Below are 15733 nucleotides of genomic sequence, written 5' to 3'. Positions count from 1 at the left end.
TAGGTACATACCTTTGAGCAACTCTTGTATGTGGTACACAGAGGATATATATAAGAATGTTCTTGACACCACTGTGCATATGAAGATAAACTGAAAACATTTTTATTGTCCATCAATGAGAGACAAAATAAGTTTTAGTCTAATCATGTAAATACTACACTGCAGTGGAAACAAATTAGAACCACACCTATCATCATGGATGAATCTCAAAAATATAACATTGAGCAAAAAAAGTAAGGCACTAAACAGCATGTATGATTTTACTTTTATGTTTAAAGGCAGAAAACTAAATATGTTTTCCAGATATATACATGAAGGTAAAACTTTATAAAGAAAAGCTAGTGACATAACACAATAACCAGTCAATGCTTACCTGTAGGGAAGTGATGAGGAAAAAGGGACTCTAGTTTCCTGCTAATGTACTAAATCTTTTTTATTTTTTTTTTTGACACACTGGTTTTTAAAAAACTTTTTTTTCTTCCAAGATTTTATTTAAATTAAAGTTAGTTAACATATAGCATATAGTGTAGTATTGGTTTCAGGAGAATTTAGTGATTCATCACTTACATATAACACCCAGTACTCATCCCAACAAGTGCCCTCCTTAATGCCCATCACCCATTTAGCACATCCCCCACCTCCCTCCCTTCCAGAAATCCTCAGTTTGTTCTCTCTAGTTAAAGGAGCCTCTATGGCTTGCCTCCCTCTCTGTTTTTATCTTAGTTTATTTTTCCTTCCCTTCCCATATGTTCATCTGTTTTGTTTCTTAAATTCCACATGTGAGTGAAATCATATGGTATTTGTCTTTCTCTGACTGACTTTTTTCACTTAGCATAATACACTGTAGTCCCATCCACAGAAGGGAAATAATATAGAGCAGAAATAAATGATACGGAAACCAAAAATTACAGATCAATGAAACTAGGAGCTGTATCTTTGAGAGAAGTAACAAAATTGATAAACCACTAGCCAGACTTACCAAAAAGAAAAGAGAAAGGACCCAAATAAATAAAATCAAGAATGCAAGAAGAGAGTTCACAACCAATACCACAGAAATACAAATCATTATAAGAGAATATTATGAGCAACGATATACCACCAAATTGGGCAATATGGAAGAAATGGATAAATTCCTAGAAACACATAAACTACGAAAACTGAACCAGGAAAAAATAGAAAATTGAATAGACCCATAATCACCCAAGAAATTGAATCAGTAATCAAAAATCTCCAAACAAGTAACAGTCCAGGGCCAGATGGCTTCCCAGGGGAATTCTACTGGACATTTATAGAAGAGTTAATACCAATTCTTCTAAAACTGTTCCAAAAAATAGAAAGGGAAGGAAAACTTACAAATCCTTCTATGAGGCCAGCATTACTTTGATTCCAAAACTAGACAAACTAGACAAAGACCCTATTACAAAGGAGAATTACAGACCAATATCCCTGATGAATAAGATTGCAAAAATTCTTAGCAAGATATTAGCAAATCGAATCCAACAGTACATTAAAAGAATTGTTCACATTCTTAAGGACAGGGAAGATGGGTTGTTATTCTGTAAAAGATACATATATGTTTAAATACATGTTTTCAGATGTATGACTTTACTTCACATTAAACAAGAACCATTTGACAGCTACATGTTGAGAGTAATGTTTTTCTAACTAAAGGTTTGTTGTTACCTTCGAGGTTAAGTTTAGGAATTTCTAACTTCTAGGGATTCATAATGAAATTTATTAGAATAGATTTTAAGGGGCCTATTTCTATCTATCCATCCATCCATTCATATATCCAGTAACTTACCATAATTTTAATGACCAATGAATCTAGATAAAAGTACAGATTTGAATTTTTTAAAAAAATAAGTATTATTGAGAAAAAATGCAGAATTCTGTACTCTCTTGGGTAAAAATCTGTATTTTTAACAAGAGACAGTATGTAGTTCTTATAATCAAGCATGCCTAGAATTGATAAAGAAATTTAATAGTTCTCATAAATTAACAATTTAATCAGTCAGATTTTAACAATTAAATCAGTCAGAAATTAGAATTTAAACCCGATTCAAGTAAAAACTAAACCAATCTATAAAGATGTTCTAAAAATCAAATAGTATCAATGAATTTAAACAAAATAAAATATACCTGCACACTGCCTCGTATGCTGCAAATGCTCATGGTTTGTTTAACCTTCCCTCTCCTTCGAGATGCCGATTTTTCCCCACCACCTAGTGTTCTCAATTCCTCCTTATACAATATTTCTTTCTTTTACAATCTCAGAATTTGCATACTATCTGTTATTATAACAACACGTCTCTATTTAGTTAGCATGTTACATGAGGCAGAATAATTTCCAGTTGACATAAGCATACATATTGTCAACATAATCGTTCCTTAACATTCAGCAGATTGTTTTCAGACTTCTCCATCTCTCGGCAAGAGCAAAAAGTGCCATAGGTTGAAAAGGGGGGGGGGGGGGAGCTAAGATGGCAGAGTAGTAGGAGGACCCTAGACTTGCCCCAGACCTCAAGCACAGCTAGATAAATATCAAATCATTCTGAATACCCAAGAAACCAATCTAGCCGGGACACTGGCTCTTTGCTGTGCTTTACTCCAAACTCCATGCCCCTGTGCTTTGGTGGGACTGCCCTTCTGGGACAAACCTGTATCAGTCCCAGAGTAATGAGACCCTCCCCCAAAGAACCAAGCGAGGGTCCCTGCCATGCCAAATCTCTAGTTTGGAATTTTAAAACTCAGTCGGCCTGCCTGGGATAGAACACAGGTGCACTGTGCTACCAGGCCGGCAGATGGCCCAGACAGACATGGTGAAGGCAGTGATCTACGAAACGCCTGGGACACAAACAGGGGAGATTATTAGCTCTTCTGGGAAGGCTTCCCAGGCAGCAGCAGGTGTGCACTCCCCTCTGTGCGGACTAGAGAGGTGGCTGGAGCCATTTTCCTCGCCGCCCCTTAGCATAAACTAACTTCAGTAAGCAGCACAGTGTCAACAATGGTGGTCTGAACTACCTACACCAAGCCCTGCCCCCTATGCTCTGCTCATGCTGCTTTTCTCGGGCAAATGTGTCTGACAAACAGAGCAATGGGTCCCTCCCCCGGAAGACCAATACAAGCCCTTGCATGCTCCATGTCCACTGACCACAGAGTGCTGCAAAGCTTCAGCTTTAGTGGAAAGAGCAAGCGGACCAGAGAACACCTAATTAAAACCTGCCACACTCTGGCCAAGGTCCAAACACTCCCCACTGCAGGCAAGGGGAAATTCCAGAGAGGAGTGACCTAAGGGAAAGAGTAGCCAAAACACAGCAGCAGAGTGCACATAGCATACACTGGAGACACTTCCTGAAGGCACCAGGCCCTGGACAGTGTATGACCTCTGCTTCATAAAGCCATTACTCTCAGTAGCAGGAAATATAAAAGGCTTTCCTACTACATAGAAAAAGAGAGCTAGAGAAAATGCCAAGAAGGAGGTATTGATGCCAAAAGAAAAACCAAGAAGAGGTCACAGCTGGGAATCTAATTGAAACAGACATAAGTAATATGCCTGAATCAGAATTTAAAGCAACAACCATAAGGATACAAGCTGGGTTAGTAATAGAAAAGACCACTTCTACAATGTCTCCATTTTATTTTAGCCCATTCCAGTATTATGTTTAGTGTAAAACAATGCTCCTGAAAATTTACCTGCTAGAATTATAAACAGCAGAGGTGAGGAGGAAGTTAGTGGTGACAGCAGGAGGGAAGAAGGAAGGAAACATGAGGCGGGACAAGATGAGGTTGGTGAAGTTATGGTTTGCTGCTTTTGCAAGGCAGCTCTGATGGCACAGAAGGCATCCCTTCTATGAGAGCATCAACATGGACCCCTTGCTGCATCCAACACTGCAGCTGCTCAGTATCTTGCTTTTCAATTCCAACTTTGTCAACAGTGATGGGCTAACAAAGCTCAATGAAAATACAAACTCTCAAGCCCACACCATGGACATCTAAAACCTCAATCACAAAACCAGAATGGTCAGCCCTTTGCAGCCGTGTATATATTGGAATGTGTCCTATCCACTAGGCAAAGGAGCTGCTGGATACGTCATCTTGCAATTCTTGAGGCATGAGACGTGGGAACCTGCACATGCAATCTGAAACCCTGGGTCCTGCCTGTCTCCAGTGCCTTCAACTGTGAGTGGGGAGAAAAGAAAGCCAGGGGGTCACCGTCTGGACAATTCCTTCTGATTCTTACTTACCAGGAGCAGGGAAAATGGTTTCTGTAAATCTTCTGCAGCTACTACACTCCATCTTCCTCTATGGGATTAACACGGATACATGGGATTAACAGCCACTGCTGGCACACTTCAGATGGCGTGGACAGTGGTCCAGAGTGTGGGTTCAAGTTCCAGAGATGTCCTTAATGGGGGGTGAATCAGGCAATCTCCTTGTTGTGGGGTTATCCTATATAACATGGTGTGATCATAGTTAGATCCACGTACAGAACTCTTGTTGTAAAGATGAAAACTACCCTGTGTAGAAAGCATTTAAAACGGTGCCTGGCACAGGCAAGCCCTCAATAAAGTTTCATTATTACTATTATTTCAATAGATAATATATATAAACTAATGAAAAGACCAAGAATAAATATCTATATTCAAGAATAGCCTATAAAAAAGCTGTTAGCCTTTTAACAAGTATTGAGCACCCATGCATAAGATTTTATGCTGGGCTTCCTGCTGTCTCCACTAGCTTCTTCCTCACCTCCACTGTTTATAATTCTAGCAGGTAAAGTTTCAGGAGCATTGTTTTACACGAAGCATTAATACTGGAATGGACTAAAATAAAATGGAGACATTGTGGAAGGGGTCTTTTCTATTCCTAGCTAACTGGAAGACAAAAGAGAGTGCATCTTAAGTGTCTGCAGGGTTTGCTGTTAGTTGAGTATAGCTTCATCATGTCGTATCATTCAGATGAATGGATTTAGATAGCAACAGCAATAGACTTAAAAGAGCAGGTGATACAAAGTGTTAAAAACACCTGAAAATTAGGAAAATATAATATCCATTAAATCTTTAACATAGAGGTCTTTTTTTGCAACCCTGCAATATGAAAAAGAGTATTTTTACTCTATGTTACTATAGTAGGCTTTACGATATAAAATGAGACTATTTATACAATTATGCTTGTTTATGTGAGAGCCTTGATAAAGCTCTTAGTAAATAGGAACAATACTTTTAAAGTGTTCAAATTTCATAACTCATATTTCACAGTAGGGATATAGGCTAGGTTCATATATGTTAATGTGCCAATAATCCTAAGTAAGTATGCTGTGCTTAAAAATGAATCATTTAGTAGTCTTTGCAGTAAAAGGTTAATACGTTATTTATTTTCCTATATCCATAGACGGCTGTTCCAATTTAATTGTTACAGGTAGATTAAAGATTAGTTCACAACCTTGGTAGCTTCTGGCATGTAATCTGAAACCAGTCTCCACAGGCAGCTGGGGGGGGGGGGGGACAAAAAGGCAGACCACTCCAGATTGGCAGGTAGCAAGTTTAATAAACAAGGGACCTTACACACAAGGCTGGTCTTGGGTGGCTGCAGGCTGTGAGTAGATCTTTACGCCCACCACCAGAATCTTATAAGTTCATATGGAGGACTTACCTGGGTTGTCATGTACACCATCCACGAGGTCTCAACACCACATTACTATCTCAACGCTGTGTCCTGAGGCAGCTGGCAAAAGCACGTAGAGTAAACATTCCAAGGACAGGAGAGGGGATGAGTCACAAATGCCCAGGTCCAGCTCACAGGTCAATTGGTGGTCACATCCTCTCGATGACCTCCTCCAGCATTAGCATGCTGAAAATTTCAATTTTTTTTTAATGTTTATTTATTTTTTTATTTTTGAGAGAGACAGACTGAGAGAGACAGAGTGTGAGTGAGGGAGGGGCAGGGAGTGAGGGAAACACAGAATCCAAAGCAGGCTCCAGGCTCCGAGCTGTCACCACAGAGCCTGTTGCGGGGCTTGAACTCACTAACTGTGAGACCATTACCTGAGCCAAAGTCGGGTGCTTAACGGACTGAGCTACCCAGGCACCCCAGCATGCTGGAAATTTTAGAAAATTATTACAATAACATACACATACAATAAAACATTGTTTTTATTATCAAAGTAACAAGTATCTACAGAAAATCAAGAAACGCACAAAGTCATAAAGAAGAAATGAGCTACATCATTGTTCTCACCTTCCCAAAGTAATCATCCCTAAAATGTTGGCATAATCCATTTGTGTGTATGTGAATTTCTGTGTGTATGCATGCAGAGTGCGTTACAATACATCTTACAATAAAATTAGGCTATAATTATAGTCATACATTAATGAATATATTTTGGATGTAACAAATATTTCTCAAACCACAACTTTAGTAACTACAAAGCAATCTATTAATGGCTTTACCTTAACTCAAACTATTTTGTTATTGCTTTAATTTTTCTTGGTATTATGATTAATACTATAAAATAGCCTTTCACATAAATGTTTTTATGTATATATGGTTATTGTCTATTGCCTTGGTATAAAATAATTTATGTTAAGATTTTGGGTCTATAGGTGAATTTGGGAACATTATGCCCAGATATTTTCTTTCTAGTAAGGGTCCTTCTGTTTAAGCCCATATCACATATGAATGAACATCTTGGCACTGAATATTCATTTCCTTTAATCGTTGTCAAATTACTACATGAAAATTATGGCTATTGTTTTATAATACCATTAAATAGAATTAATTCCTTCTAGTACTTGAAAATACTAGTAATGCACTGCTCAAAACAAAATTTAACTTATACTGGCTTAATAGATTTTTAAAAAATGCAAGACATAGTGCAGAATAGCAGATACAGTATTGTTATGCAGTTTTAACCTCACATTCAAAAGGATCTGATTCCTCCTTTTGTAAGAGACACTTCAAATCATCTATTGCTAGTTCAAAACTATATAATTTATTAATTTCTTCAAATGAAGCAAGATAAGGACAAATACAAATGTAATGGGTACTTAGGCAAGCAGCCTCCCCAACAGGAAGTTTAAAATAACAAATGCAAAATAATAATAATAATAATAATAATAATAATAATAAAATAAAATAACAAATGCAACGTATCTCCATTTAGCTTGCCTGTGGATTCTGTATTGAACATCAACATAGTTGAGTTGCTAGCATTCTATAAGTGAATAAACCAAAATTAACACATATTTTCCAGTACAGGCACAGTGAAATTGTTAATAAGGAATGATTCAAATCAGATTTGGCAGGGAGACCCAGAAATATGGACTCTGCTCCTTCCCAAGCTTACACATTGAGGGTGTAACTAGATTCTTGTGGTGAATTCCCTAAACTTAATAAGCATTCTTTTGCTTACCTTCTTTTCTGAACATTTCTGAAACTTCTTATGCTTACATCAGCGTATGGGGAAGGCTAAGATACCTGAGATATCCAAAACTGATTATTATTTTTATGGCCAATCTATTGAATCAGAATTTGATCCCATCATTATTGACCATCTCTATCTTTAAACTGTCACTTCCCCCGCACCTTCGAAGACAGTTTAGAAATATCAATCCATTTCATTTTGTAAAAAGTTCTAGAGAACAGGTAGCATAACAGAGAGGGAAACAGTAGCACAGAGAAGCTCAAAGGCATCTCTCCAGGACCCAAGCACAGGCAACCTAGCTCCCTCAAAGCCACAGCTCCGCACGTGCCTCAACGGCTGCAGGTGCTTGCCTTACAGCCACACCAGATCCCTTTGGTACTTGCCTCGGAGGTAGGGCGGGGAGGGAAAACTGACTAGAAAAGTAAATATATCTTAATGAGCCACTTTTTAGTGTCTCTACAAAACCTAGCAGTTCTGGTGACAGATTTGGTAGAATCAAAAGTGGAAATGACCCGTTCAAACATACGTTTCTTTGAATTTGAAGTTCATTTCATAATCAGGTAGGCCTGGTCTTTGAGCTATTTTGAAGTGATGGTATTTGGTTAATTTCTTTTTTCTTGAAGAATATTTGGCATATAATATTGTATTGGTTTCAGGGGTACAGCACAATTATTCAATATTTACATACATTGCTAAAAGGTCACATTAAGTCTAGTTCCCATTTGTCACCATACAAAGTTGTAACATTGACTATGTTCCCTTTGTTGTACATTATAGCCCCATCATATTTATTTATTTTTTATAACTGGAAAACTGTATTTCTTAATCCTCTTCACCTATGTAGTCCATTCTCCTACCTAGAAGTCGGACTGCTGGATTGTATGGTAATTTTTTAATTTTTTGAGAACTCCATACTATTTTAATAGTGACTGAAATAATTTATATTTCCAACAGTGCACAAGGGTTCCCTTTTTGTCACATCCTCACCAACACTTGTTATTTCTTGTCTTTTGGTAACAGCCATTCTGACAGTGTGATATCTCATTATGGTTTTGATTTGCATTTTCATGATGGTTAATGAGGCGGTACATCTTTTCGTGGGCCGGTTGGAAGTCTGTATGTCTTCTTCAGAAAAATGACTGTTCATATTCTCTGCCCATTTTTAGCCGAACTTTTTTTTTTCATATTGAGTTATAGGAGCTCTTTATATGTTTTGGACATTCATCCCTTATCAGATGTATCATTATAAATATCTTCTCTCATTCAGTAGTTTGCCTTTTCATTTTGATGATGGTTTCTGCAACTATGCAAAAGTTTTTCAGTTTGATTTAGTCCCACTTGCTTATTTTAGCTTTTGCTGTACTTGTTTGATGAGACAGATGCAAAAGTATCACTAAGACTAATGTCAAAAAGCTTACTACCTTTGTTTTCTTCTAGGATTATTATGTTAAATTATTTACAATATCAAACCACAAGGCTGGAAAAGATAGGTTAAATAGCCATATTTCAAAATTCCTGAACAGATAACTCTTGTTAAATGTAAAGTTAAAACTAACTTCAATGACAAGAACAAAGAAATTAGAATTTTTTAAAGAGAAAGATTGAAATTTTTTTTTCAGAAGTTTAAAGTATGTTTATAAGGAGTGGTTAGATGTATAAAGATGCGGCATTTATATACCGATAATTGAAGACCCCAATGATCAGAAATATCAGTTTATGGGGTTTTAATTTTTGAATATTAATTACTAAATATATATGTTATATTACATAAAGTTTGTTCTCTGACCATAATGGAATTAAACTAGGGACCACTAACTCATGGATAAGAGAAAAACCTCCAAAACTTAGAAATGAAATATTTCTCAATAATCCATGGGAAATTAGAAAATGTTTTTAAATTAATAAAAATAATAGGTCTTAACTATGGTGAACTCTCTGGGACTGTTTATTTTTCAAGGATCTGCTCAACTCAAAGGCGATCATGCAGCAGTATCCCTGAAACTGACCTCATATTATACTGGGTTTACTCCCAAATACAACTTGGGATTGTCTACAAATAAGCATAACTTCCTGGTACCACTGAAATATTTACTGATAACACTCTATTCTCTACCTGCAACCTGACTGATTTACATTTCTCATGTACATTTAGAGAACCCTTAAAATATAAACAGAAGCTTTCCTTTTCTTCTTAAAGATGTGATTACACCGCTGTAAATTTATCGAATTCAAGACTGAATAGCTAGCTGGGATAAAATTTAGCTATGGGCAATGATCATCTATTAGGTCGTATTGGCATCCAATCTCAAGATGATGAAATTTGCTGCAAAAAAACGCTACATAGATGGGTCTTAATGAAGGACTGTGCACAGGTATGACAAACTGTGTCATGAACCATGGCGGGCACCCCAGATTTCACTTCTGTCATCTCTCAAGTCATCATTTGTTCAAACATACCTATTACTATTCATTCCTGGGACAGTGGTCTGTCTCTGCTACCAAAATCCAATCCAAGATAAAAAAAAAAAAAACAAAAAAAAACAAAAACCTTCTGCTTTTTAAAAAAGGAATTAGAAGGGGCGCCTGGGTGGCGCAGTCGGTTAAGCGTCCGACTTCAGCCAGGTCACGATCTCGCGGTCCGTGAGTTCAAGCCCCGCGTCAGGCTCTGGGCTGATGGCTCAGAGCCTGGAGCCTGTTTCCGATTCTGTGTCTCCCTCTCTCTCTGCCCCTCCCCCGTTCATGCTCTGTCTCTCTCTGTCCCAAAAATAAATAAACGTTGAAAAAAAAATAAAAATAAAAAAGGAATTAGTGTCTTTTTTATTGTATGCATGTACTTATTCAATTACAAAATTATAGAATTACTAAAGGTTAAGTAATTATGACCTAGGGGAATGATCCCAAGAACCTAAGACATGATCAAATTTACAGATTATTTCTTTTCTCTTGGGTACTTTCTGAAAAACTTGCAACTATATAAACCTTTGATATTAAAATAATACAAAAATAATTGAGAATAAAATTGAAATACAAATTGAAACCTTCTATAGCAAACTTTAAAAGAGGCATTTTGTTGTTATTTTTGTATTAGGTCAAGTTGCTGAAGTTTTTTTAAGTAAATATATATTCTTATATTGTAACATTAATCATTTATTAAACCAGTTAAAATACTATTCTGGAGTATCTAAAATAGTAAATATTTTAAAAATGGGTGATTAATAGGATATATACTGTTCCTACAAACAATTGGCTTATCTCCCAAACTTTTTGTCAATTTAATGAAAATATCTCCAAAACGTTTAGTCATCTTCCTACCTTCTCAAGCATTTAAATATTATCCAAAATGCTTCAGAAAAAGAAAATGGCTAAATATATATTTTTTTATTATTTTATTTATTTTTGATAGAGAGAGACAGCACAAGTGGGGCAGGGGCAGAGAGAGACGGAGACAGAGAATCCGAAGCAGGCTCCAGGCTCCGAGCTGTCACCACAGAGCCTGACGCAGGGCTTGAACTCACAAACCATGAGATCATGACCTAAGCCAAAGTCGGATGCTTAACTGACTGAGCCACCCAGGCACCCCAAATATATTTTTAAACAGTTATACTTGAATTTGTTCTGGACAGTGTAAACACTGCATATTTTTCATCATGTTGAAACTCAAGAAAAATAATGCACATATTTCATAATGGTAAAGTAAATAAATTATAGTGAAACCCCCTGATACAATCTTATTGCCAACTATAAAAGGTCTGTTCCTTTTGCAAAAATCATAAAATGTTTATAATATGAGTAATTATAATGTGGATAATTTTGTTTTTAAAAAGTCTGAAAAACCTAGAGGAAATAAAATGTAAGCAATGTATAATAGATTGTAATAATCTGAATAAGTGGAAAAAATAATAAAAATAGAACTGCCACTGCACCATACACTTAAAAATGGTTAAAATGGTCCATTTTATATATGTATATGTATTTTACAACAAATTTTATATGTATATTTTATAGCAAAGAAAAAAAGGCAAGAATCACTGTAATTTGAAGTCATCTATAGTAGCAGCAAAAACTCCTATTTACATTTAGAACGCCCAATACCACTAAATTAAAAATATAAAAGTAACATGTATTTGTTGTGATGACCTTGAAAAATTAAATAAAAGTTAATCTATTGAAAACCCCAGAACTGACAAACTAGTCTCTTGTAGTGAATCTGTAAGTAAAAAGACCTTCTGAGTTCACCAGAGGCATAGTTTATGCACACTCTTTCAAGTTCAATTCTCTTAATAGGTTTTTAATCTTGGCTCTTGCAGTATACTGTGTTGATGAGTTTCATCAGTTTCTTGGTTACTTAAGATCTAGATAACTGTTGTTAAAAAAACAAAAATTAAAAATCAAAAATTAAAAAAAAGGGGGGGGCGCCTGGGTGGTTCATTTGGTTAAGCATCCAACTTTGGCTCAGGTCATGATCTCACGTTCCTGAGTTGGAGCCCTGCATCGGGCTCTGTGCTGACAGCTCAGAGCCTGGAGCTTGCTTCCAAATCTGTGACTCCCTCTCTCTCTGCCCCTCCTACCGCTCATACTCTCTCAAAAAATAAATAAATGTTAAAAAAAAAATTAAAAAAGAGAAAGATCTAGATAGCTGTGTGGGCTCAATAAGAAGTGAAATCCAACGACTATGAAGAATTCAGTTACTCCTATTCAGCACGTTGGTGTTGGCACCTTACTAGTTTCCTGTCACATATGCTAGGAATAGAAAAACTAACCTAAAAGTCACTACACAGGCTTTGCACTAATAAGATAAATAAACATCTATTACTATGAGATAACATAAATATACAGATATCCGTAATTTCACAGTATCTTTTATTATTAGAACTGTAAATGTAATGTATTCATTTAATTATGTATTATCATGGAATCGATCATTAAAAAAAAACTTGAGAAGTGAATGCTTTTTCACTATGACTAAATGACATTTGGCAAAATCTAATCAATTTTGTATTACCATTTTTGTAGTCTACATGAATATATTCCTTATTTTATTCATGCTATGACTGCCCAAACAAACGGTATATGATAGAATATTTCCTTCTTTTCTTTTTGGTGAATGTTAAGGATTGTAAAGGTCAGCTTGTGGCTTTATTTTAAAATAAAAGCATGAGACTGAATGGAAGCAAGCCTATAACTACAGTTCCTGGATAAATTTTATTAAGTATATTAAATTAGTTTAAATGCTTTAGAGACTATTAGGTCTCTCTCAATCTTAGCTTTCAAGGAATAGTTTTTGCCATTACGAAGTATAAAAATATTGGAAGAACAGTGTTCTCATGAGGTTTATATAAGATGTATAATAGACTTACCATGTTAATTATATCTGGATTAACAGATAATGTCTTATTGTATTATTACCCATCTAGTCTTCTAGTATCGAAAATTATAACAAAGCAGGAGATCATGCGGCCTATGAGATTGAATCACTTTGACAAGAAATCTTACATTTATAAAAATGGACTCGTTTTGAATAGGTGTTATCTGCAGACAAACAATAACAAAAAAGTCAAGCGGTCATGGAGTACTCATATCATGAAAAATAAGGATTCCTTCTGGCCAAATTGTAGAAAGAGCCCAAAAGTCCATCAACTAATGAATGGATAAAGATATGTGTGTGTGTGCATGTGTGTGTATTATCTATATACATACACACACATACACAATGGAATATTACTTGGCGATCAAAAGAATGAAATCTTGCCATCTGCAACAATGTGGATGGAACTAGAGTGTATTATGTTAAGAAAAATAAGTCTGAGAAAGAGAAATGATTTCACTCATATGTGGAAACTCATTTGAGAAACTCAAAAGATGAATTTAGGGGAAGGGAAGGAAAAATAAAAACGGAGGCAAACCATAAGAGACTCTTAAAGACAGAGAGAAAATTGAGGGTTGCTGGAGGGGAGGTGGGTGGGGGGTGATGGGCATGAAGGAGGGCACTTGTTGGCATGAGCACTGGGTGTTATATGCAAATGATGAATCACTGGGCTCTACTCCTGAAACCAGTATGTTAACTAACTTGAATTTAAATAAATAAATTTAAATAAATATTTAAAAATAGACTCTTTGGAATAGGTGTCATCTGTAGACAAACACAACATAAAATTCAAGCAGTCATGGAGTACTTACATCATGAAAAATACAAATTCATTCTGCCCCAATCCCCATTTCTTATCTTTAAAGCTACTCTTTAGAGATACCAAATACTTTGTCTTTTGGGAGATATTCTAAGAACCAAACTAATATGTACACCTTGCGTCTTAGTCCATCTGTGCTGCTATAACAAAAATACCATAAACTGGGAGGCTTATAAACCACAAATGTTTTTTGTTTTTTTTTTCCCACAGTTCTGGAGGCTGGAAGTCCAAGATCAGGGGGCCAGCCTGATTTGGTGAAGTCCCTCTTCCCAGATGCAGACTTACTGTAACCTCACAAAGTGGAAGGGAGAGAGATCTTTCCTTGCCTCATATTTTTATAAGAGGCCATTCATGAGGGTGGCATCCTTGTAAACTCAGCATTTCCCAAAGGTTCTACACTATCACACTGGGTATTAGGACTCAATATACCAATTCTGAAGGGACACAAATATTTATAGTACCTTATAATACACATGACAGTCTTGTGTGTTTATTTGTTTTTAAACTTACTAAAGTCTTCATATTGATCACATTTCAATTCATACAAACCTTGTTCTTAATGACTGCAATTAACTGGCTACTTAATGGAAATTTAATAATTTAATGGAAATTTTGGGCATATACCTGGGAGCAGAATAGCTGGATCGGTTTCTTACAATAATGAGGTTGACTAATTTTTGTTGTTTGAAAGTCATCTGTATCTCCTTTTTTACAAGCTGCCATTTGTCCATTTTTATCTTAGTTTTTCTTGTTTTCGATTTGAGTTCTTTATAGAAAGATTATGAGAACTTTACTATACGTTGAAATATTTTTGAAATGTCTCATTGGCCTTTATTATTGGAATCTGCCATGCATTTTTTTATTTTATGCAGTCACATTTTAGGTATTTTTGTTCTTATCACGTGTTCCCTCATCCTGAAGAATGAGAACTATCGAGCTAAGTTTTCATTACGGCATGCAAGAGGAGTCGGTCAGGTGGAAACCTGCCAGGGGACAGAGACGCAGGGGTGGCGAGAGTAGCCTGGCCACGCGACTTCTTCCGACTGGGGGCGCAAGAAAGCCGGGCCGAAAGCACTGGGAAGCGCAACCGGTTCTCCCAGGGCGCACACCTCCCCGCCGGTCCCGCCTCCTCTCGGGGAAGACGCGCTTCGCAATCCCGCGCCACCTGCGGGAGCAGCGCGCGCGCAGCTGGCCGCCGAAGGCCAGCCCAGGACGCCCACAGGCCCCCGCCTCCCTCGCCACGCAACTCGGCGCCCACCGCCGGGACCCCGCTCTTCGCCCGCCCTGCAGGCCCACTCACCGCCGGGCCCGCCGTCCGCTCGGCATCCGCAACGCCGGGCCGGGGTCTAACTTTCCTAGCGGAGCCGAGGAAAGAGGAGGAGCGGAGGAAGGGGGCAGGAAGAGGAGGGCTTTCCAAATTAAAAACAAACTAAAGCCTGGAGGGGAGGGGGCGGTGCGGGGCTCGGGGGCGTGGCCCCGCCTCGCCCGGACCCTCCCCCGGGGCGCGCGGCCGCGCGGGCCTTCGACCCCGCCCCCCGCGCTCCGCGCTCTGGCGCCTCGGGTCGGTGGTCTCGTGAGGCGTGGGCTTCCGAATGAGAAAGGAGCGGGAGGGGGACCCGGGGAGAAAGGTTGTCGCAGCTCTAGTGTGAGGGGAAGAGAAAGGTAAGGGCAAGTCGACGGTTGCATCTAATCAGAGACCCAGGTTCCACAGCCTGTGAGGAAGAGTTTTGCTGACCGACATTACAGAACACGGAAAGGAAAAAGAAAAAAAAAAACAAAAAAAAACCAACACCCACTTCGCCCGAGCCCTGTTAATTTGCCTCTGTTCCCACCACCAGACCCTTGGCGCGGGCCCAGGCATTTTGTTTTCTTCCCCCAAAGGGTTGGAGGAGGCCAACTTGATTTGAGAGGCAGGAAGGGAGGGACTCCGTGGGTGAAAAAGGAAGAGGTAGGGTTGCCAGTGTTTCCTGACACTGGGGTGGAGGGGGGATTGGGGAATGCCGTTGGTTAATTACCACCGTTCAGCACAAATGCTTTTTTCTAACTCCTGGGTTTCAGGTCTGTGGTGGTCGTTGGGGAGGAGCACAATCCACCGATTGGAGCTAGAGGAGTCTAACGGCCC

The 15733-nt window shown here is 38.0% G+C and overlaps 1 protein-coding gene across 2 annotated transcripts in view; it reads right to left on the bottom strand.

The window, feature by feature from the left end:
- Positions 1-15023, bottom strand: part of PLSCR4 (phospholipid scramblase 4) — a 135492-nt gene extending 120469 nt beyond the window's left edge. The window contains exon 1 of one of the 2 annotated variants that reach the window (XM_045037473.1): positions 14912-15023. The gene's annotated coding sequence lies outside the window, so the exon portion shown is untranslated. The remainder of the gene's footprint in view (positions 1-14911) is intronic. The other variant, XM_045037471.1, reaches the window with a different exon arrangement.
- Between the last annotated feature and the right edge of the window lie 710 nt (positions 15024-15733).

The sequence above is a fragment of the Felis catus genome, chromosome C2, assembly GCF_018350175.1.
Source record: "Felis catus isolate Fca126 chromosome C2, F.catus_Fca126_mat1.0, whole genome shotgun sequence".
In the NCBI taxonomy this organism is placed as follows: domain Eukaryota; kingdom Metazoa; phylum Chordata; class Mammalia; order Carnivora; family Felidae; genus Felis; species Felis catus.
This window is presented reverse-complemented; position numbering and strand designations above follow the sequence as displayed.